Raw genomic sequence first — 24330 nt, forward strand, 5'->3', positions numbered from 1 at the left:
AATTGAACTTTTAAAAGTATAATCCAACCAGATGGTAGGAAACACTTTAAAATAAACTTTCTTTCTGAAACTTTGCCCTGTTTTCACTCCCTCTCTCACAAAAACAGTCCGCCTGCACAGCTCCGACCTGCGGAGGTGCACGTTCTTAAACCAAACAACTCCTAATGAAACCAGGTTATTCCCTCTTATTCCAAAAGTCAACAGATCTCTGCCAAGAAAAACCAGCGGAGCTACCAAGGGCAGCCGGCCGCTCGTGTCGGCTTCTGCACCACTCTGCTGCACCCGTGAATGCCCCAGCCGGCGCGGATGCTGCCGGCGCTGTTTCTGGGAGCGCCCAACTCCTTCAGCGCCCTCGCTCCTGCTCTGCGGGAGCACGTTGCTCTGCAGCGCGCAGCGGCAGCAGCTCTGCTGGCAGGAGCCCGGCCTCGCCCGCCGCGCGAGGCCGACGCTTTCAGGGCTTGGCAAGCCAAAGGTTGCCGATGGGTCGCGCTTTCAGGTAAAGATGGATGTGGTTTAAGTAAAGCATTGCTCTGAGCTTTTCTAAAAGAAAAAAAAAAGGTTAAAAAAAAAAAAAAAAGTTTAGAAATTATTCCAGGGAATATGAGAAACTGTTCTCAAGTTGCTTTTGTTTCTTAAAGCAACTTTTATTGTTGTTACTAAGGGACACATGAGGGTCTTGTTTGCTTGTACACAGGAGAACTGAACAATCAGAAACAGATTCATTGCTTGTTTCTCACTGACTCTTCCAGCCGGCACAGGGCGAGCTCCAGGCTCGCAGTTGTGCAACCAGCTCTGCCAGCCGCTCGCTGGCTACCTGCTCTCACACGCTCCTTCTCGTTCCTCCTCTTTGCGGGCAGACGTGCGATGTGGCTTGGGCCTGAGCAGCACCTCGCCAGCTCCATCCACTGGCTATCTCGTATTCCAAGCTGGTTCACACACACTGTTGTTTCAGGTGATGGTGAGTTTTCCTGCCCTTCGCAGCTAGTTTCAATGAAGTGAGCACGTTTTCCAGTTTCAATGAGATTTAACCCGACTCCTAAAGTTCTTGTAAACGGTTCCTGACTTTTGGGGTAAGGGCAATTCTCCAGTTTCACCAGTGGTGTGTAGAAGTTTATGGCTTCGTTGCAGGCCAGTAAACCCAGGTTTTCCAAGTCCTACATTAGCATGTAAACCACCAGGCTGTTTTTCCCACTCCATCACTCACCTTAGCCAGTTTCTTGTTTTAAACAGGATTTGCTGTTCTTCATGTTCCCCATTATATGAATTTGCAAAGTCTTCTGCTGCTGTGGAAGCACACACTAAACGTTTTTCCTACTTATTTTAGTGCTTATAGTTTACATCTACTTCCTATTGACTTGCACAGGAGTCAGCAAGGGGAAGACCTCTGACTTTGCTCTTAGTCTGTCGTGATGGGGAAACCTCCCAGCCCCAGTAATCAATCACGGTGCACTGATAACAGCTCAAAGAGTAACCAAAGATAAATGAGTTGTCCAGGCTGAGCTTGTCTTGGCTTTTCAAAGGGAAATACTGCTAGAAGTTCCCTCTGTGTGTCAGCCAGCTGTGACAGGAGGGTACCTTTACCCATTGCTTGCTGTGGCTCCACTGCAAAAGTGGTCTGTTAGCATGAGCGTTGCTCCTGCTCCTCACTGGGCTCTGGCGATCCTCGCCTGTATGAAGATGAATATTTTTTCATGACAGTGTGCTTGGTATCCACCTGCCCATGCTGCTTTCTGTTTTCTTATCACTGTCAGCTCAGCAGTGCTGTCATTTTCCAGGTATGTGGTGTGTAATTAATAAAAATGTCATTTCCAGGTTGTTTTCAAAGACTCGATTGAGCGTCTGAGAAATTAGTTCAGTCAATGCCTTAGGATTTTTTTTTTTTTTATTAAGAAAATTATCATCTTGGTTGCTTGGTTTGGGGATATATCTGGAGGGAAATCGCTGTGCTTATGTTTTTAGGGACAGCCAGACTTGACCTTTTAGTAAAGACATAGACATTGCCACCGACCAAGGCAGTTGGGTGCACAGGGGAGGACTGGCTGGCTCTTCCCCAAATTGTGGCAGCGCTGGCAGTGCCGTAAGGAGGATGGTCTCCTTGTGATGGTCTCGAGACACAGTGGTTGTTGATGCTGCGGGTCAGATCCTGCCCTGAGGAGCTGCAGGGGTAGAAGAATGCACTGTGATTTGGCCCAGAGTCCTCCCTGGTGCTTCTCGCTGCCCCTCAGGGCTGGCTGGGCTGGGCAGAGGTGTTGGCCAGTATTTTATTGTACCTGTTATTTCTTTCACGGGAGTAATAAGTCTGCTTTAAGGGAGACCCCACGTGACTCCATAAGGAGCACAGAGATTGCTTTTAGCCACCTTTGCTCCCCAGGACATTGCTGTCCCAAATGCTGGATCAGAGTCCCCAGGCGTAGGATCTGATGATGCACGGCGTGCATCCTAGGAACTGGCCTTTGTGCTCTTTTAGGGATATTCTCTGTCATTCTCCTCCTGAGCAAATATCCCCAAAACTCTCTGCTGAGCCTTATATTGCTATATACTTTAATTTTACTTTGTTATTTGCAAAAGGGAGGGGTGAAGGGAAAGACTCTCAGGTAGCAAATACTTCTCTTTGCCTCCTTTCTCCCTCAGTTGTAGAAAGCAACATTAGCCTGTTTCTCTGCACTGATCATTCCCCCAGGTCCTACAGCACTGCTACTTTGCAGTAAGGCTCCCCACTGAGCTCATGTCTTATGGGCTGGCAAAGGGGATAGGTGGCTTTTCTTCATGACTGTCATGATCCATGCTTCTAGGCTGCCACGTTCATTAGGGAACATGCCTCCCCACATGGACAGCTTTATGTTTTGATTGTTCTGATTTTTTTTTGAGAGGGTGAATATTTGAAAACACTGAAGTTACTGTTTCCTTCAAAGGATATTCCGAACATTGCAGATGTTTTATTCCCCCAAATCTGCAGGTGCCTCTTGGGCAGGTGAGATCTGTGCAAAGCTTAGCATGTGCATGGGTACGTGTCTCCTGTGATATACAGAGCTTCGGCGCTGCAGCTGCCATTAGTGTTAATGGGCTAAAACCCTTCACATCAAGCTGAGAATATACTCCCGCTAATTGTATACCAGCCGTCCCCTGGGACCTTTGTGAGAATGATGCATCCGAGGAGAAGCGCTTTCAGTGATACAATGCCTTGGGATAAATAAATAAGGGGCTAAAGTTAGACGCTGGTCCAGGAAGGCTGATTCAGTGCCAGCATTATAACACCGGAAAATCAGATAACAGTGATGCCAACCTTTATCCTCTTGGTCCTGGCCTAGTCCACTGCTGCAAGGTACCATCTTCTGAGCCATACATCACCACTCAGCCTCACCTTGATGATGTATGATGCCCATAGATCCTTATAGCGGGAGTGCACTCTGATGTATTGCGCCAATACATCATGGACAGGGTTCGCCCGGGTGATGTATTAGTGCCCTGAGAATGTATTACTCAAACGCTGGTATTGTTCAGGGATAAAGGCAAGCCAAGGAGTGGATTCAATTTAATTACAGTGCAAATGATAGCCCAGCGCCAGGAGCACATTGGTGCTGAGATGCTGGCACCCTGTGGAAATATGAGCTGTGGCTCTGGTGCCATTGAGTCACATTGCAGTGTACCATGAGAGGAGGTGCCATATTTTAAAGGAATGGTCATTTTTCAGAGAAATATAGGAGGACAATTTTGAGAACTCTGTAGAGAGTGGTAGTGTGGTGTGCAGAAAGCTCCTGAGCCGGCAGTGCTGGCGGGCAGCGGTGCAAAGAGGTTGCTTCTGCCTGCCTGGGAGCTGTGACCTCTCAGGGCATGAGAGGTTGCTCAGTGTTTTGAAGTGTGACGCAAGGTGATTTTTTTTTTTTTGGTCACTTGTGACACTGAAAATTACTCTAAGCAGCGTAAAGTGCACACTGACAAAGCGCTGTCTTCCCCACCAAGGAGATGGGCTTTTAATCCAACCTCGCATGCACATATTTTCTGTTGTTATCGGTAGGATGTTTTGATAGCTCGTTTGAAGAGATGATTCTGTAGTTTCCTTGGGCTTACATAGGTGTCATCAAAAACCTGAGGAGGAAACACTTAGACCATCAGAAGACACCCTTGACTATCTTCAGTGGGGAACTGCCAAGTGATAGAGCCCAATGAAAAGCAGCTTTGTAAAGAATCCAGAAATGAGAAAGTAATTCCTGTGACAATCTACACCGGATGCTTGTCTCTGGTTAACTCTCCTTTCCTCTTTGCTTCTCTTTTTCATGTCTCTTCCTAGTGCACAGTATGGAAACAAAAATGTAGAACAGCTTTACTTTAAAATCAGCTTTACTTCCAAATAAGCACCTGTAACCTTGTCTCATTGTCAGGGAATTTTTTGACACGGAAAAGACTTGCATGTATGTTATCTGACTGTCAAAGGATGGCATGCCTTAAACCATCTGCTTTTTGTAACGTCCTTGTCTGTAATGGGAGGTCCTCTGGGAACGTGCAGATGCTTGAGAATTAAGGTGAAACTTCAGAAATCATTAGTTTAGTACATCACATCTAGTATGTTCCTCAGAAAGATCAAAATACATTATTTTAACTGCAGGAAGACACTAAGATGCTTTGTTTTTAGATACAAAAGATAAAAATCCTCCTTCACTAAAGTCAAGAAGATCTCTGTGTAGTCAGGAATTGACCCAGTCTCTTCCAGAAGAGTTTCTGATCGTTGACTGTCAGAGATATTTGATTATTCTTTTAGAGGAATGTTTACACTGAGACAGGGGTAGTAAGGTGGCAGCAATACTTGGCTCATGTTCAGTGTTTTATATCTATAAACCCAGGCATTTTCCAAGCAAGGTAAATATAGGTTTGCAGATGAGAAATTTGCAGCACAAACACAGATGAAGTGACTCGTGCAAGGTCACATAGAAAGCTGGTTGCAGGGCTTGGAAGAGAAGCCTGTTGGTCTGACTCGCTTCTCCTCTATCCCTGTTGTTATTTCACATCTATTATTATCTTGACTTATTTGCTTGATTGTTTCAAATCATATCTGCTCCTACCTTCCTATTGTTCATGGCACTGAGGCTGTAATTTTTGGTGATCCCATAACGGAGAGGAAAATGTGTCTTTTTTTCCCCCTTTTTTGCCATCAGTTTCACTGTTAATAACTTAGAAATGCTGTTTATTCTTTATTCTTGGGTGCAGAACGATGAGGAAAGCTCGGTCTGATAGAGAGGATGACGTATTTGCACAGCACTCCAGAGGTTCCTCTCCTACTCCTTAACTATTCTACCCCATCCCAGCCACGCCAGCAAGCAAAACAACATGGATACTCTTCTGTTGGGTTGTTGGCTAAAATGCAGAAGAGAGGCAGTGTGGCTTGGGACAGCGGGTATTTACACTGCCCCTTGCAGATCTTAGGCTTGATATCTTTGAAGAGCATGCAGTGCTCCTGAGCATGTTCCTTCAGGGTGTCCTTCCCCATATCGCAGGAGACCTGTTGGTGTCCCCATCCGTGCATGACCCTAGAAGCTGTTTGTCCCTTCTGTGCTGCTGTGTTGCCGCCTTCTGCGACTGGTTCATCGCCACGCTACCCCTCAGTGGAGTCTGTGGTTCATAGTGATCCTTATCATCTTGTGATAACTGTTGTAAAAGATTCTATAAATAGAATTTCCTCCTGCCCAAGTCTTCTCGCTAGCTCAGCTGGTTTATTTTTAACAGAAAGGCATGTTGATGCTAAGCAGAAATAATTTTTTTTAAATCTCTCTATTAAACATAAAAAGATGCTGTGTCTGAGTAAAAAACAAAGGTGCCCCTTAGATATTTTTAAAGCTTCCAAAAATAGTCTCAAGTCTGTGACAAAGCTTATTGAGCAGGAATAGTTGTGGACAGCAGTTCTATGATGGAAAGGACCGTGCGTCTGCAAGAAGGGAGACCGGTTGAACAAAGACCTCTAAAACGAACTGGCTGAGGGCTGCTCTTGAAAAGGCTCGATAGCAGCACTGCCCAAGTAGCATTGCTGATGATCTCGTATGTGTTTGCCCTTCTGGGCCTGCAACTGCCCTTGGGGTTGGGAGCCCCTTTCTGCAGTGGAGTCTTCGCTGGAGCCCTGCAGGCCCACTGCGAGAGCCTCTGCTGGGCAGTGACGGCGTGCTGAGAGAAGGCAGTGAGTTCGCCGTCTGGTATATTTCAGTATAAAGAGAGAAGGAGGATTGTTAGTTTCGCCTTGTATGCACAACTGATATTGGACTTGAAAAAAAGGAAGATTTGGTTATTGTTTCTGCTGCTGTACCCCTGCACCCTCTGGGTCAGAGCACAACCATATATGCAGTTGATTCAGCCTCCAGCACAACTGAGGAGACAGAAAATCTGGGGGGGAGAGAAGCAGATGGGGTTGGGACTCTCCAAGGAGATGTGTTTTACAGGGTTCCCGACACTTTTTCTTCCCCCCCATAGTGGGGGCTTTTGTCTCCTTATTCATGGCAAATGCCAAGTCAAGTGTTTGTGTGTTCACGCCTAGTGAGAGGGGAAACGTCTCTAGAGAATTTCTGAAAAATTATAAAAGATAAACTGATTATTATTAAAATTGCAAAGTAGCCAACTGGTGAACTGCTGAACAGCTTATATGGAGAAGAAAAGTCAGCATTATAAAACAGAGGAGATCTTCTATTGTTTGCATTTAGAAAAAAATATTAGCTTGTTTCAATCCCAACGTGACGGATTAGCTATGCTAAACCAGCCTGCATTTGTGTTCAAGTCCAGCGCACATCACAGGTGAATTTCTGCCCACGTGAATGTAGGGTTTTTCAGAGGGACGTAGCCAGTTTTGCTCTCCCATATGGCAGGGCAGAGAGGTCGGTTTCTCTTGAACTTCGTTGGCTGCCCAGACAGAAAAGGGATTGGGCAGTAGATTAAGATTTGAGGCTCAGTTCTTATTTGTCCTCTAAATATCCTGCATGCCCTCTAGAAAATGGATTTATTGTTTTCAGCCTTGATTCCTCACCTGTAAAATTGGGAAAAATACTTCGTTTGTGCCCCACTTATTTATACAGGCATCTCTTTCACGATGGATGCTCTTCTGATCTGGTTGGTACTGTGCTTGGTGCAGTGAGGTCTCATTCCCTTCTTGGCACTCTAGAGTGCCATTTATATTGCAGCAATCCTTATAACTATCAGTAAAATAAAATTAATGGAGACAGACCTAACCTGCCTGAATTGCTGGTACTTTAGATAGAATTTGAATGTAAAGCTTGCCTGGGTTTGGTGGCTGTCCTCTGCCCATAGCTGTCAACATGCACCAGCGACTGTCAGGATGAATGATGGATTAACAAACGTGTAATGATTTAGTCCCTCTCCAGGAACAAGCAATACTGCCTGAGTGACATGCATTCCAGATATGCAGAGAAGAGGGATGTGTGGCGTTGCCTCACTCAATAACAGGATCTGGCAACTGAGGAAAGCAATGTTTTTCACCCATTACAATGTGCATATATATGTGGATCCTAGAAAATGCAGATGGGAGACATGAGGTTCTGGATTAATTTGGCTTTTTTAAATCCGAGGGTATTATTTGGCAGCAGAACATTAAAATTCCAAGCTGAAAGGCTTCATGCTTGGTTTTTTTTTTTTTTTACCAGGTGATGTTAGTGAGTGACCGGGTGGGTTCACTGGACTCCACAAGGTACTTCTGTTTATGGATGAAGCCATGCAGATGGAGATCAAAGGTTGTGTATAGCTGCTATAGAGCATGCTGGGGCTGAGAGAGGTCGGGCACCAGAGATTAATTTCTTGGCTGGTTAGAGCCAAGGTTTAATAGCAGACTTGGAAAGGACAGTGATTGAGTTTACTGCTAGCAGAACCTATAGTTCAGGTCAAGTAAAAGGAAGGAGCTAAGGGGCTCTGTGTGTTGGCTGCAGGAGAAAATCTAATGGCTTAACAATATGTGGCCTCAACAAGACATATTATAGTTGCTGCCACTAGTGAGCTCCGCGCTGCTGTGCTGGGGCAGGGGGTAGAGAGAGGAGACGCACCCCTGCATCTGGTGCGTCACCTTTAACAAACCAGGCATTTCTGGGGTTAGGCTAATGCTCACAGCAAGGCAAAGCAAACACACAAAGGAAGCCTTGTTAATTCTGAAAGTGAAGAGGAAAGAAAGGAAAACATCAGTGTTTTCTACATGGGGAAAACAGTGTATCTGAAGTGCAACGGGGAAATGTGTTTTCTTCTTAGTCTTTTGAATTGCGTTCTTCAACAAACCCATGTAGATATCAAATATCCCACAATCAGGGCTACATGACCTATTTTGGCTAAATTAAGAACTGATTTTGAAGCTGAGATTAAACTGTGCTCTGATGTTAACTGTACTCCATCTTTTCATCCTACTATTCTCTTACACTTCAGTTTCAAAGTTTCCAGTTAATTTTTTTTTACAGTTGTGCCCCTTATTTATGTAACCTATTTAATCATATCTATCTACTCTGTGATTTTCCTCTCCCTGCTTTCAAAAAGTGCTTTTGGAGTATTTTTTTTTCTTTTAGAGCATGTAGAACAAAAATCTGGCCAGGAGAGTTTGCTTTGAGCTTTCATGTTTTGTTTTGAATGAGGTCCTATGTTATTATAAATAAGTAATGTATTAAGGTAAAGGATTTTGCAAACCATTTCAGGCTGTTACCTTTCTGGTGGAGGGAGCCTAGCTGTGTGCAGGAAAGACTTAGTACAGGTGGTGGCCTGCCAGCTTGGTGCTATGGACCCCAGAACAAAATCTGCAGGAAGAAGATAGGTCTTTCATTAGTGATTTGTCCTGGAGTTATAGAATCATAGAATCATTAAGGTTGGAAAAGACCTCTAGGATCATCAAGTCCAACCATCAACCCAACACCCCCAGGCCTCCTAAACCATGCCCTGAAGTGCCATGTCTACATGTCTTTTAAATACCTCCGGGGATGGTGACTCCCCCACCTCTCTGGGCAGCCTGTGCCAGGGCCTGACCGCTCTGGCAGGGAAGACATTTCCCCTCATCTCCAACCTAAACCTCCCCTGACACAGCTTGAGGCCGTTCCCTCTCGTCCTGTCACTGGTGACCTGGGAGCAGAGACCAGCCCCCCCCTCACTCCAGCCCCTCTCAGGCAGCTGCAGAGAGCGAGAAGGGCTCCCCTCAGCCCCCTCTTCTCCAGGCTAAACCCCCCCAGCCCCCCCAGCCGCCCCCCAGCACACTTGTGCTCCAGACCCTGCCCCAGCCCCGCTGCCCTTCTCTGGACACGCTCCAGCAACTTCCAGGGAACAGGAGAATCGCGATAATATCACAGGCCGGACATGAGCACGCGTGCCAGGTACCCACACCCCCACAGCCCCAGGGATCTCTGGCTTTTAGAGCCTCATTTTCTTGCCCTTTGTGTTCTGCCATGCCCCCAGGCACAGGCATGTACCCCGCCCTGGGAGGGGAGAGGCAGCACCCCCCGGCCCCCGGAGAGGGTCCGCAGCAGCAGTGGGGCACCAGGGCTCAGAACAGCTTCTGGCACAGCTCCGATCCGACCCCGGGTGCCGACGGAGACCCGCCTGGAGCCGCGGGGCTGCGTCCGGCCGCCTGCCCCCGGGCTGGGGCAGCGCCGGAGCGAGCGGCCCGGACTGGGTGCCCCCGCCTTCTTTTGGGTGAGTCCTTCTGGGTAGATCCCTAAGGGAGCCCTCGCCCCCCCCCCCCCCCCCGGACAAGTGATTACACCTTGTGGGTACCCAGGAAAGGGAGAGAGCTCCTTTTGTGAGTGAGCGTGTGTGTGCACTTTGGACCATCGTTCCTGTGTATAAATGTGTAGTGATAATACCCCGACAGACAACTCCAGCCTGTTAGGGGTTAAATGTTACCTGAGGGTTGACTGATTTAAATTTACTCCTGTTTCTCATTGTTTCTGTTGTGGTTTTGGCTATTTCGTTAAATAAAGTTAACCTTGTCCTTCATCTGGGTTATTTTTAGTGTACCTCTGCGACACCGTGATCCATGTAGTGCTGTCAGAGTGTGTGTGTCTCAGCTATGCGGAAAGCATCCGTTTGACCCTGTGTTAGAAATTCCTCATTCTGTGGGTCCGAGTCAAGTGTTCATTGCATTTCCTATTAAAACGCTTTCCTAACTGGCCTTGCCTTAAATTCTCTTTCTTGGAAGTCTCCTGCTCTTGTGAAGTTTTGCTTATTTTTCACCTCAGTGTGCTCTTTCTCAGGAAGGTTCCAGAGGCTGCACCAAAAGTGAACTGAGTGACATGGGTTTGCTGATTAAGCACAGATGGGATTCCTCTCCCAAAGTGTTCTTATGTTGTCTCCATCCATTAAACTTGCTACAAAAGTTGTTGACACGACTCTGCAGTCCCTCCTGTTAGTTATTCTGCTCTTTTTAGAAGCAAATGCTTGTTGGGTAGCAATGAATGATCCGATCATGTAGTGGTTAGGATCCTCACCAGAGATTTGGACTTATGCTTCAAATCAGATTGCAGAGAGGTCTTTTTTTTTTTTTTTTGTCTCAGGTAGCTGCTGAGATGAATCCATGGTGACTTGCAGATCCCTCGAGACATTCTTCTGAAAGGTTTCTAGTTTTGCCATCACGTAAAATGGGGAAAAAAACAGGTTTGCTTTTTTAAATTTGTCTGAAGGTTGTTTTCTTGTCCAGTTCAAATTAGCAAAACAGAAGGAACTTGGATGTTTGTTTGGAAGGGATTAACGTAATGTTAAGTTTTGCCTTTCATGGAAAGAAACTTTGGAAAGGATTCTAAATCTCGTGAATCAAAGCTTGAATCAGCCTCTAGATCTGAGCCTGATCTGTAGCAGTGGAAGGGGCAGACTATACTTAGATCTGCCTGCTGCAGGCCACGTTCCTCCGCCTCCAGAGCATCCTGTAGTAGCTGCTGTCAGTCAGGACAGCAGAGTCAATGAAGCCAGGTCCAGGCAAGCTCCGATTTGGATGGTTTTCAATATGACATGTCATCTTTAATTTTTTTTTATTTTCTTTTCTTCTAGAACCGGTGTGTTTCAGCTGGGTTTCTCTAACAGAGGTGCCAACATCCTTTTTCACCAGAACTGTGTGCAACACCCAGGTTCATAAGGGCTGAAGGAAAACTGTCACAGAGACAGACAGGTACGCAACTTCCCTGCTTTACTGACTCTATGCCAGATTTGAAATCTGTGGTAAATTACTCTTCCTTCAATTTTTCACATTTTGTACACCTTGCTTAGGCATTACTAAATCATTTATGCTTCCCGCTCTACATATTCTTTTGTGGTTTTATTTTATTTTATTTCTATGGGGGAAAAATACCCAATGGAGATGAAAGCATCTCCGCTCCAGATGCTGACGGCCCCTGACCCACCCAAATCCAACCGACAGCCTGTGTCCCTTACCTACTTTTCAAACACTGCATCCCTCTGTAGGATAATGCAGTTATGATGGTATTTAAGAAAGTCTTATCATATTAGAAAGGAAATTCAATATATCCATAATTTTACTGGTACAAATGCAGAGAATGTCACTGCTGTGGAAAGTCAAAACCCTGCCTCTGAGCAGACCTGAACTGACTGAAAGATGGAGATAAGCAACTTTCTGATTCTGCTTGCTGTACTGCCCCTTCTCAAACCAAAATCAGCCCAGTTTTATCACTCTTTTAGTCTCATCTCAGTTAGGCTTCTAGTTAATCTAAAACATGTAATGCAGGGCAGCCAAAGCAGAATAACATAATACATGATAGAAATTTTGCTTTTAAAAAGGCATAACTTACTCTCATGGCCCTGCATGTTCTCTCTGCTTGTATCACCCAGTTTCATAAGCAGGACTCTAAGTTTGGGATTTAGCCTCTCTGTCAAATTTTTGGCTACCTGAGCAGATGCATTAAGGTGCTTTCCTGCAAATTCTCCTCTAATTGCTCCAAGTGCTGTGGCCATCAAGCAGAAGTCCAGTTGGTAAACTCTGCAGCTTGTGGACAACTTTTCTTGCCAACCATGCATTACAAAGGGCTAATTGTAAAAGTGGTGCACCTGCTGGCTCCCTTGGTGGCTGGAGCCAACAGAGAAAAAAATAGTAATTTATTAATGATCGAGTCACAAATAGTAATGAAAACAATAGGAGCATCTGAAGGAAGCGCTGCCGGGGGCAGAGGTGCAGGTGCTCTGTGCCCTGAACAGGCTTGTCGGCATTTTTATAAAGCTACTTTACAGCCCTTATCAATTTCCTACTGCTTTCTGTGTACCCCCTGCCCCTTTGCAAATGTTTTGCCTGCACAACAGGCTCAGCATTTCTTGTTGTAGGTGATAAAATAGCTGTCACCCTGTGGAGGGAGGAAAGAGGCAAAAAATAAAAATGTTAGGTCCAAAGAAACAAAGCAGAGGAATGCATTTCAGAGCAAGCAAACGAGTACTAATGGAGCCGCTGAGTCGGCACAGGGAGAGCGATGATGTGATCTTAGCTGAGGAATGCTAAAAGATTTGGGGTAACAAATGCTGGAGGGCAAGAGAGACTCATTCCTTAAACTGAGGCAGTACTCTGTGCATAGCCTTGGATTTCAAAGGTGACTGGCGCACGTACGCACCTCCGCCAACACCATCCACAAGGAGTTTTGGATCTTGTGCATGTCTCTGAAAATCTCAGCCATAATTTAGCTAACTACATGACAGTGACAAGCCTAAGACTTTTTTTTTTCCCCTTAAGTAGGCAGAACAGAAAGCACAACCTCCCTGTACCACTTGAGTAGTCATAAGATGTGGTCATGCTGTCTCTCAAAATACTGTGGCTCTTGGAATACTGCGATAATACAACTGATATGCATAAATGAATGTAAAATCTTTAGGAAAAGAGTATGATGAGCTAAGGAACTAATTCTTTTGTAGCCAGCTCTCACCACTGGCACAAGGCAGTACAGTGCAGGCAAAACACAGCAGCTGATCGCAAGGTGCAGAAGGACTGAAAAGACAATCGGGTTGTGCTAGGCTCCCGTCATGGCCAGGATCAGGATCAGAGATAACATGATGTGTGTGATCTTAACGTTTACCTTTCCTCTGTTTTGGCTGTCATACATGGCTTTAGCATGGTACCTTCCCCTGAGAGACAGCATTAATGCAGACATCAGCTGGATGTGCTTCGGTCCGTGAGTGGTGGGTTGTGTCTGCAGCACTCTCCAGAGCTACTTCTGTTAATATTATAACTTAATTCAGCTTACAATGAAGGAAAGCTGCACTAAATGGAAAATTCTTGCACTGCCGTTGTTTAAATGCTCAAACAGGGACATTTACCACGGCTGAGGTGGGATTGGGAACCTTTCTAGACTGTGGGAACTTGCTTGTGTGTCTGAGCCTATAAACCTAAGTGTAGTCTGAGGGACTAAAAATGGTCAGTTCTCAAACATTGCAGGTGTAGACGTCTCAGCAGAAAGGATTAAGGATTCAAACTGAGAAGTCAGCCCGGGTCTGTACGAAATCTGTAAGGGTCCCATGTCCTGCATGTACTAATATTACAAGGTTTAATAAGGTAGCGAGCACGCGGCAGCCATCATTGAGTAGCTGCAGCTGCCTAACCAGTGAGCATGTGGGCCAACACTTCCTAAGGTTTCACTGCCTATCTGCATTCAAGGGAGCAAAAGAGGTGCTCTGCCTTTAACTTGATTTTTTTTTAGCGGGGAAAAACCCCCAAAAATCTATAAGAGAGAAAACAATGTGTCTCTCCCTCAATGGGCCAGATGCAATTCTTCCTATAGCCGAGTCTCTCTACCTAAGGGGTGTTAAGTCGAAGAGCCAAAAGCACCATAGTGCTCTGCATCGAATGGGGAGTTGCTTTCCCTCCTTTTTTTCTTCTTATTGTTGCTGTTCCTTTGTTCAGGAGCTGTTACTTCTTTCAAGTACTAAAAAAATTACTTTTTTGTTTTCTTCCGTCATTCCTGTTTCCCCCCTTGCCCCCCAAAATCCTAAACCCTCAGACAAATGCCAGCAATTTATAAGACTGACTTAAAGCATGTAGTTATTTGCCCTAGGGACAAAGCTTCACCTTTTAAAGTTTTTTCCTTAGGAAGTAGGAATCTTTTCCTGTAAAGATAGCTGAAATTCTTGTCAATTAGCATGAATTCAGGAGGTGTGTCTTTTAAGAATGATGCCTAATCCTGTGAATGAAGAGTTGGCAAAGTTAATTATTGCCCAGTGATTTGAGGGGGACCTGCCACATGAAGCATGGCAGAGTTAACACAACTATCATGACATGCAGCATGACACATGAGGAAAGGTGAAGGCAAGGCTCATATATCCCCATAACACTGAATCTCTAATAACGTACAAACAGTCACCATTTGCTGTCTGCAAAATTAACCTCTCATCTCCTCCAGCCTGCAGACTGGGTGCACAGATATAGGATTTTAGGCTTCTCTATTGAAAAATGACCCTGCAAAGCTGTCCATCAGAACTCCTGCTGCTTTCCCGAGAGTATTTATTAATAAGTTCTCTATAGCAGAAATGGGACCCTTTTAGAGCTCAGATAAGGTATTTTCCCTGTTAACCAGCTGGGCTGTTTGTCTGTGGACAAATGCAGTGATGAATGATGGGTCAAGGATGGAGCAGGCTGATTTCTCTCCAAGCTTGACCTTGTCTCTGATCTGAGATGACAGATGCATTAAAAAGTTATTTATTTAGGGGAGCTGCAGTGCATCGTACCCTTTGCGAGGTAGCACCTAGTTTTGCAAGTGTTGGAATAAAGTCTGCCTGAGCCATCCCCTCTGCCTGCTGCTTCATGAACTGCTAGCTTTCTCCAAGCAGCAGCTGTGAAAGCAAGCAGAGAATCCTGTGCGTTTGGCAGTGATGGTCTGTGAACTGGAAGGCAAAAAAAGGAGCAGCGTCCACTCACAGTGGCAGGCTGCTCCCAAGCAAATAACCTGCATATCTGCAAATAACCCGCCTGTGGAACAGCATTAACTAAGTATGAAAATGCACCTGAAGGTTTCTGGGCTGTTGAAGACCCAATGTTCTGGATAAAATGCAGCACTGAGGATTAAACAACTTCTGCTGTTCAGCTTCTTATGGCATCAGTGCACCTGGGAGACTTTTTTGTGACTTTGGGACACTTTGTAACTTGTTGCTCTGTGGCCTGCTTCAGTCTTCACTATATCTGAAACTAAAGGAACAGTTTTGCTTTTTACCTTCATATTGTGGGACAAATTATTGGAGGGATAGCCAAGCTGCATCCCATGAGCAGTCACACTTCATTTTTGGGAAATAAATTATTGCTGAATGGCAAGAGACCTCAGCCTAAACCTGCAGGAAAAAATGCTTGCATCACCCCTCATGCTTCTACATTTTTCTGCCTAAACTTTTTCTGCAAGTATGAAATCTCTTTGGGTTTTTAAAATCAGACCTTTATTTAGAAATTAACCTTGCATATATACACAACTGCTGGTGTGTGGCCAAGTGGGGATGTTATGTCCTCCTGCAAGAGCCATGGTACGGATTAATTTGTAGAGTGAGGTTCGTGAAAGAGGCCACGCGCTGCGACTCTGCATCCTTTGGGAGTACTGGTAGGGCTTAGATTACGGAGCAGCATAGCAAAACCAGAGATCTGTCATTGAGAAAGAGCGTAAGTCTGTTAACCTCAACAGAATTACAGAATTGATATCAGCTCTAAATATACCCTTCTTTCTTTGCCACCTCCCCTCCTCCCCCCTGTAAAACCCCTTTGAAACAACTGCAGTAGAAATTTTAAAATATATGCAAACGCCCACTTTGCGCGATGGGACTGTGGGAAGAGCTGGCTGTTGGTGTGCATCCAACTCACCAACTTCAGTGTCGGACTGCAGCCGTGTTCGAGTGACTTCCAAGTCCTTTCTATGACTGTCCACGTCAAACTGATGTGTGCAGTAAAGCTGCAGTACCTTTCCAGTATTTCCTACATCTGTTACTTTCAGGATTCTAGTGGCTGGGTCTAGCATGTGGATGAAGCTTGCCTGAAGGCAGCATCTGCAAGGTTTTTTTCCGCAAAAAAAATGAATGCTCTGGTATAATGAATGATTTTGTGTAACACCAAAGAAAAAGAGTATCAGCTGTGCACTTCGTATACAGTATTGATTGCAAGTACACTTGTTAATTTGCAGGATACAGGATATTCCAGCCAAGGTTAGGAGGGCTTTACTACACTGCTCTTTAATGTAGCTGTGAGTCTTATTGCCTTCAGAAAGGTTTGGATTGGGTTGCAACATGCCAAAGTTCAAACCTGAATTACCTAGCTATGGAACTGTGTTGTCCCAGACTCGCCTTCTCCTGGTGTAGTATGGGTGTGCTGAACAGCAGAAAAGTTGCTCAGAACTAGCAACACAAGCATTTCTTGACTTAACATGAGTGGCCTCAGGTGGTGACGACTCAAACAAGGAAGGCTGTGGATGTTCTGTTCCTTTTTTTGCTCCTGTTTAAAGGTTTGATCTTTAGTATTTGGTGTTTTGGGGGAGTGTAGGGTGCACAATAGACCTGGGCTACGCTCCCAACTTAGCACAACAAAGGACGGAGCTGGGGGAGGGAGAGGGGAGGGAGAAGGTATGTTTTCCACAGTGGTCTGTTTAAAACATTACAAGCAACCTCTCTTCCATCATGAGTCCTGGTTTAAAACTACTGCCCTGGGGCATAAAAATCAACTCCTAACAACTTCCAGTGGGACCACTATTCCATCAATGTTCCCATCAAATGTTGACTCCATGATTAATATTCACCCTCTTTCTTCGTTAATCATCAGTCTTCATTCATTTTTTTGTAACTCCCGCTGACACGGGTAGTGTTCGTAGAGCAGCTGGTAGGGAAAACAGCAAGAGCTGAACTGCTGTACACAAGCTGCGAAGGGAAAAAGCCACCTCCGCGCACTGTGTCAGCTCAAAATGATTCCTAATGATGTATTTTTTTTTTCCTAGTCCTAGAATCAGTGGGGCTGAATTTTTTATAGTCCTTGTGAGATGGGACCTTTGAACAACGCATGACTGCTGCTGTGCTATTTTACCTGAGTGTCGTAGCACCCAGTAATCTTGAGCAGGAACTACAGTAACGAAGAACAAACTGTCAGAATTTGGCTCATCAAATTAAATCTGTATGTGACCCTAAAATAGAGATTTACGATTGACATTTGCACTGTGACCTGTGAATTGGAAGTCGACTCCCAGCTTTGCCACGAACTTCCTGAATGACCTTGCACATGAGACCGAATCTCTCCCTCACTGCCCAACCTACGAATCAAGACTAGTTGTTGCTTTGTCCCTTGTTCTGTCTCTCTGAGCAGTCGAGATCATCCATCCTGCAGAGGGGTGTATAAACATATGAGTTCAGTAAGCACTGGGGTACATATGCACTCCTAAAATAGATGCTGCATGTTAATCTACTTCTTAGAAAGCATTATGGCAATTTCTGTGATCGCTCTCAACTCTGGTAACTTCATGCAGAGATCTGGAGGCTGCGTTCCCCAGACTTTGTCTTTATCCCTTGAGATGCTTTGTAATATGCTTGATTTTTTTGATAGAAATGCTGAACAAGCTGTCTTGCCATTGTGAATGTGGTAATATAAGCAATAAAGAAGCATCAAAAAGAGCAATATTTGAGTTATAAAATCTAGAGCTTGGTTTGGTCTTCTCAGACACATTGGGAAATCTGTACAAATCAAAATTTAGGACAATGAATTGGACATTAAGTCAACAAAGTCAAAATTCACAGGATGATCTTGCTGGTAAGAGGAGGATTTGTGTGTTATGCCTTTTTTTCCTAGTGAGTTGATGGGATGTGTGAAAACAGCTCCCTCAGTGTAGGTTTGCAGGATGCACAACTGATGCCATCGCGCATCAGCAGGACGCTGATGGCTGACAGGACTTTACTGGGAGTCTGTCTTCCATTTCTCCAAGGCAGAAGGACCACCTTCAAACTCTGCCTTTTTTTTTGTTTTTAATAGTTTCCTTTCAGGGATGATTTTGTTGCACTGGAGTTTTCTGCCTCTTTCCCATATACAGCACACTTTTCACAAGGGTATCATGCACAGGCTCAGGAGCTGTGCTGGAGGACCCTGCCTTATCAGAGCATGTTTCCTTCTGCTTCAGCAAGCATGGATAGCCCTTGGTTTGAGTAATACATTTACTCAATATCCACACTAAAAAATTCTTGCCCTCTGTGGCTGCAGTATTCATTGACTGACAGTAACAGCGAATATCTCTGTACTTCCAAATATAGCAGCATCTAATGCAACTTTTCTGGGGGGAAAAGAAAAAAACACACAAGTGGTTATTGTTTCCTTGGCTGTAGAGAACAATATTGCCTTGAGTGCAGAGCTTGTACTTGTTTTCTGTTAATTTTTTTAAGGTAAGTCTTTATCATTAAAGATGATGCAAAATGAAAGCTTGCTCACCGTAAGTTGCGTCTTTTGCAACAAGGATGAATAAATAATGGAATGTGGTAGAAATAGGGTGTCGTTTGAGAGAGCATGATAGATTCAAGAAAGGTCAATAAATACATAACAAAGTGACAGACAGGTGCAGTGCAGGGCTGAATCAGCTCCCGCCGTAACTTTTCCTGCTTCAGTCAAACCGAAACAAACTTTGTTGCAGGAATAATTTAAAAATGCAGATCCTAACAATTTTTTGGCTTTGAATTTTTTAAACATTTTAAATTGGAAATTTTTAAGTTGCAAGAAAAGTGTTTATATTTCTTATAGCCAAAATTATGTTGGGTCTCTTTTTTTTTTTCTGCTCTTGTAAGGACAATTCTGCACAACAGCAGAATCCACTACTGTAAGTGTTTAAAAGCTTTCTCTCTCCATGTTCCCAATATTTCCCCTTTGACTTAAATAATGTTGTGCAGGTATTACTTAATTTTTCTCTCTCTCTTTATTTTCCAATTTGTTGTTCCACCAGTATATTTTCAAAACTTCCTTTACGTTTTGAAACATCATTTGGCATTAATAGAAATGGAGCATTAAAGAAAATCAAAACATGTGGATATCGTTCTGCATGGAGAAAATAAAAAGCAATAGCCAGGATTATTACAAATGTATTTCATTGCATCTGACGAAGTGAAAGAAAAGATCTGAACCACATTCAGCATTCATGAGAAAGATCTAAAATTGGTGGCAGAAACTTTACATTATTAATTGAAAGCATTGCATAAGAAGCATTTTGGGTTTGGACTTTCTGTTTATGAAAACAGGGGGGTTGTATCTTGTATAGTGTTTATTCCTCCTTCTTAACCAATTCCAGGTTAAGTGTCAGTATCAGAGGATCTTTCTCTCACAGCCTTTGCTTTTCTGTCAGTTTTGTGTCTTGATAGTTTCTGTTTTCAAATCTCAGACAATTTATCTGGTATCAGAGACAGACTCATAAGTCTTTTACTGTGTTTCATTTACTGATTCAGGAGATGGAGTAAAAGGATATAGTGTTGCTGTAATCGCATGCACAGAGTGATTACACTCCAGCTCGGTATCTAATTTATATATTCCTTTCTTACTAAATTAGTGTGAACAACTGCAGAAGCCTGCTAGGAATGTGCAAGTGGCTACATGTAAGTATTCTCATTTTTTACACAAACATAGGCCCATATTTTGGAAGTCTTTTCCAAGTACAGATTCTTAACGGGGTGGAGGTTTACTAGCTCCAGCGTGGATCAACATACCTCTAACATTTATGTAAGAGACAAGCAACGTTCATCCCATTGTTTTTAGAAGAATAATGAAAAAAAAAAAACCCACGAGGAAATTTGAACAATCCAGCATCGGTGTCCTCAGTACTGAGTGTCGCTTTTTATTCCTTAAGCGATGTTTTGGTTTAGACCCATCTTCTTTTCTCTTCTTTGCCATTACCTTCCTAAATCTGCATCCCTCTTCATGCAGGGAAGTTCCTTCTGTCCCTGCATGTCACTAACCCACCCTGCCATCCTGACGAAATCTTCTTTCTTTCCCTCATCTTTGCCTAAGTTTCCCCACATAGAAAACCATTAGGACTCCACCCCTGATATGCGAAGTGATTAAGGCTTAAGTGAGGAAAGATTTGAAGGTGTTGATGCACCCTCGTTTGAGCAATAATACGGCTTTTGTCCTACGGGGATAGTGCAGTGCCATTTTAAATGGTTTGCAGTCTTTTTGCCTTACCGAAATATTTATCATGTTTTTGCATTCCGAAAGCGGTTGGAACAGCGGTAAGTGGGTAACTCCCCTTACTTGTGTGAGGGGTCCAATAATACATAAAGAAGCACGTTGTCCCTTTAATTGCTACCATTGCAGCTCCCATTTAATATTATTTTTTGGACAGGAAATAGTAGTGGGAGCCTAGAGGGAAATTTTCTTTGATTGCCCTCCTCCATTACCCCAAAGATTGCTTGCTGTAGCATTAATAGCTTGAGTAGGAAAGGTCTCCAAAGTACAGTTTACCGGCTCGCTCAATACAAGACTGCAGCAGCCGCTGCTGAAATAAAACAAACATCAGCCATTATCAGCCGTGCGTTGGGAAAGGCTGCCGTTAGCTGAAGAGGACAGTTAAGCTCTGTTATACACGAGTGTCTGGGCCTCGGAGACCGGCGCTGCCGGGGCCTGATCCCTGGTCCTTTCAGGGAGAAGCGGGGGGGCGCAGCGCAGAGGCGCTGCCGCGGGTGGCGGTCCGGCGCTGCGCGGCGGCGGGGCTCGCGGGGCTCTCTGCTCCCCAGCACCCTGCGTGGTCCCGAGGAGGTAAGGCACCGCCCACAGGGTCACCAGGGAGGACACACGTTCAAGTGCATAAAGATGATAAGGGCATTAGTAATGATTTCTGTTGGGTGTTTATTTTTTTTGAGCACTGGGCTGTTCCCTGCTAGGCTTCTTAGGGAGGAAAACAAAATTAACATGTAAATACTTCCCGATCACCGAGAACTGTGAACACAGAAAACGGCACATCGATGCTCATCAGCAAGGGCAAGACCTTTATGTCGATGTTCATTTGCAGAACAAACGTGCGGCGATATCCTCCCTGGGGTTGTAAATATCCCCATTGTGTTCCTGCAGGAAGGGCTGCTGCCGAGGTGCCTGGGCAGCCTTAATGGGAAACCTGGATCTGTGTAAATAGAGCCAACCCGTTCCTTCCTCCTCGCCAATCACACTTCTTCAGAGAACCCAAATGCTGCTTAAGTATCATCCTATAGAGGCGGTAAGGCTGGTCACCTGGCTCTCCTTACAGTGCTCCTTTTCTCCATGTAGGGCAGCAGGAAGAGAGGTCTCACCACCACTGCAGATGTGGATCACAGCTGTGCTTTCTGTAGACGAACTGGGATGTACAGAAGCCAAAGGGCAGCAATCCCACCCTAGCCCACCTCTGCAACCGCAGCGCCCAAGCCCACCAGTTACTGTGCAGCAGGCCAGGGTACGAACCTGCAGCGTGTCAGCGATGTGTGCTCTGCTGCTCAGTGGAGCTGCCTTTCCAAAGGAGGGATGCACCCCTTGCCAAATGCCACACAGCCTGGAGCAAGCACATGCAACTCGCAATTACTGTGGCAAATTTGTGCTTTTCTGCTGTCTCAATGCGGGCAGATCATAAGGTACCTCTTTTATTTTCCTGCTAAAACGCTTTAATCCAGGTTGCTGTGGGACTGTGAAGTTCTTGTATTTATCAGCATTAAGTAAGAAGCAATAAGCTCTTGGTTGCGCTGTGAAGAGCTTTCCTTTCCTGGGTTGTAAGTCTGCAGTAACTCTCTCTTACAGTTTTATTGAGGGTTATCAAGTGTTTATTCAAAAGGCATTTCCGTGCATTCAACGTTCTTCTAATTGGGCAGTGAGCAGTAATGTTCTCTCCGGACAGTCTATTATTGCTGTGGTAAAATTTGCTTTGTTTAGTCAATAGACTGTCCACGTTGTTATTTGCTGGGTGGAGAGAGGAAATAGGACCGTATTGGCGTATGGTTTCTACTAAATGAAGTTTGAACTATCTCACTTATAGAATCAGCTTCCCCAGAATGCCTGGAACATGTCCTGTGCTGTCTCGAAAAGCTCTGTAAGACAAGAAAATCTGTAGACACATATCTTCTCCTTTGAAGAACTCTGAGGTTGCATCTGCACAATGTGCAAGGAGCCACGCTGGTGCCCTTTTGCGTGGCGTGGCTGAATTTCAGCCCAGGCCTCCAGTCCTCAACTAACAAGTGCGGCGGGCGAGCCCGTTGCCGAAGCTGGGTCGTGCCGCCTGCGGGTCCACGCACTGTGGGCGTGCTCCATTGCTGCGGTGCAAGGAGCGTTCGAGGATGTTAGTCCGGACTCAAAAGAGAAACTGTTAATTAACAGAGTGGTTTAGAATGAAATCCCTTTCTAGGAACATCTGGAAACCTGGAACGGCCACTGGGAGGAAGCGTTTGTGAGTGGGGTGAGCTTGGAGGTTGGCTTAGTTTATTTGCAGAAAATAAGGTCATTTTGCATTGGTCTGCCTCTTCGTTTAGCTACTGGTTGTTAGAATGAAGAAGTCCGATATTAGGTGGTCAAAGCAAGCGGATGGAAAAGGAGTCACCCAAACTTGCCATGGAGCAGCAAGTTATTCCAGACATAGTAAAAGCAGGCTGACATTTGGATGAGGTTTGACCTGTGTGTGGCTGTGCCCCTCTCGGGTCTGCCAGGCTCACACGTCTCTCCTGCCGCCGAAGCTTTCTCCCTGCACAGGATGAGCTCCTGCTCCCTCCGGGGAGGGAGGCAGGGGAGGAGGAGGGGTGGTTCAGCCATGCTGATCCAATGTGCACCTGCACAGCTGGTACTTCTTGCAGTGCCTTCATTTTAAAGCTATCCATCATGCTCGGGGGATCACATCCAGGCCCTGAATTGCAGAACTGGCACCTTGGGAAGTGTTCAGCTGTGAAAACTGACTTGGCAGGACAGCTTTGCCATATGAAAAAAAATGCTTTGACTTTCTTATTTTTAAAAGGCAAGGTAAATGGAAGAGGCTGAATCGACTCGCAGGCATTTTCAGCAGATATATGGCTCTCCTGTGCCCTGCTGTTGGATGGATACGGGCAAGTCTGGCCCAGGTGAAGACATTTGGTACAGATGGGAATGGGCAGGCTGTTGCACCCGCAGACTGCCATGCCTTTAGAGTTGGCCTCCAGTGTCATGTCGAACTTCACTCTCCCAGTGATGTGTGCGTCTCACGGTGGAATGGATCAGTGAAAAGCAATGTAGGCTCTTAGGTCAGAGCTGCAAACTTTGGGGCTGAGGTTTTGACTATGATGGGATGCTACAGTGCTCTTAGATGAGAAGCTTGGTCTGGTGTGGTATTTGGACGCAATAGGTCTAACTTGTATGTTGTCTGATCATAGGTATTTGGGATCTGTATCACAGTTCAGGTGAGGACATCTTTTTGAGGTACCAGATGACCTCAACCTTATGATCTGGAATTGAAATGAAGTTATACCAAGGAACCGTTGATGAATTTTCCTTGGCTTTATCCCTGGTACTTTAGCGTTGGTTTAGTAATCTGCAGGAGTGGATTGCATGGATACAATAGGAGGCTTAATTAGTGTGCAAAGTGCTTTGAGATCTTCAATGAAAAGTGAAATAGATGCAGAAAGTTATCTTTCGTCCTCCTCAGAGGCTGTATTTCAGTAATGGATGAAGTGACCCCTAAAATATAATATTAATTCTGAAGAGCACTTGGGACTTCTTCTGAATCAAAGGTGCTATGCAAATATATTCTCACTTTCCTTTACCAGTCCCTTTGAGCCAGCTAGTCCACCGTCAGTGGCGATTCTCATTTAATCAGAATTCAGCCTTCAAATTTTCTGCAAGTCCATAGATAAATAAAGAAGCAGCCGTAGTCGATAATTTATTTATAAATCTATTTATAATCTATGTTTTGCATATTAATCAAAACCACTCCATGTGGCAATTCCTGATTAACAACCATTTTTTTGTCTCATCTGTCTTGCCCCTAGATAATATGCAAAGAATTAGATTAGAAATAGTTTTTATAAATAAATTATGATAAACTCCTGCTTTATTTATATACTCAGACAAAGGTGCCACTCTTCCAAACACTGGATTTATCCCTCCTTCTCCTTATACTTCCATCTCCCTGCCGAGTGGTAATCTACATTGGTTGTGGCACTCAGAGTGGTCCTTCAAACAGGAAATCCTTGACTTTTAGGTGGAAAAACGTCACTTGCCCCCTCAGGTGAGACAGCCCAAGGCCTGACCCAAGGCAGCGCCGTCATAAGGAGTCGAGGAGTTCAAGGTACACCTTGCGCGCACAAAAACTAAAAGGTTAAAATAATATAAATTCAGGAAACACCTTGCAAAGTTTGGGGCTACGGAGTGTGACAGGCACTCAGGAGACAGGAGAAGTGTTAGAAACAAAGGGAACGGGGAAAAGCAGCTCT

At 44.8% G+C, this 24330-nt stretch overlaps 1 long non-coding RNA gene across 2 annotated transcripts in view; it reads left to right on the forward strand.

The window, feature by feature from the left end:
- LOC142064048 (uncharacterized) overlaps positions 1-24330 on the forward strand; it is a 294357-nt gene that overhangs the window by 18432 nt on the left and 251595 nt on the right. For both annotated transcript variants that reach the window (XR_012662963.1, XR_012662964.1), the window contains exon 2: positions 10996-11113. This is a non-coding gene — a long non-coding RNA (uncharacterized LOC142064048). The remainder of the gene's footprint in view (positions 1-10995; positions 11114-24330) is intronic.

This window comes from Phalacrocorax aristotelis, chromosome 13 (assembly GCF_949628215.1).
Source record: "Phalacrocorax aristotelis chromosome 13, bGulAri2.1, whole genome shotgun sequence".
NCBI classification, from domain to species: domain Eukaryota; kingdom Metazoa; phylum Chordata; class Aves; order Suliformes; family Phalacrocoracidae; genus Phalacrocorax; species Phalacrocorax aristotelis.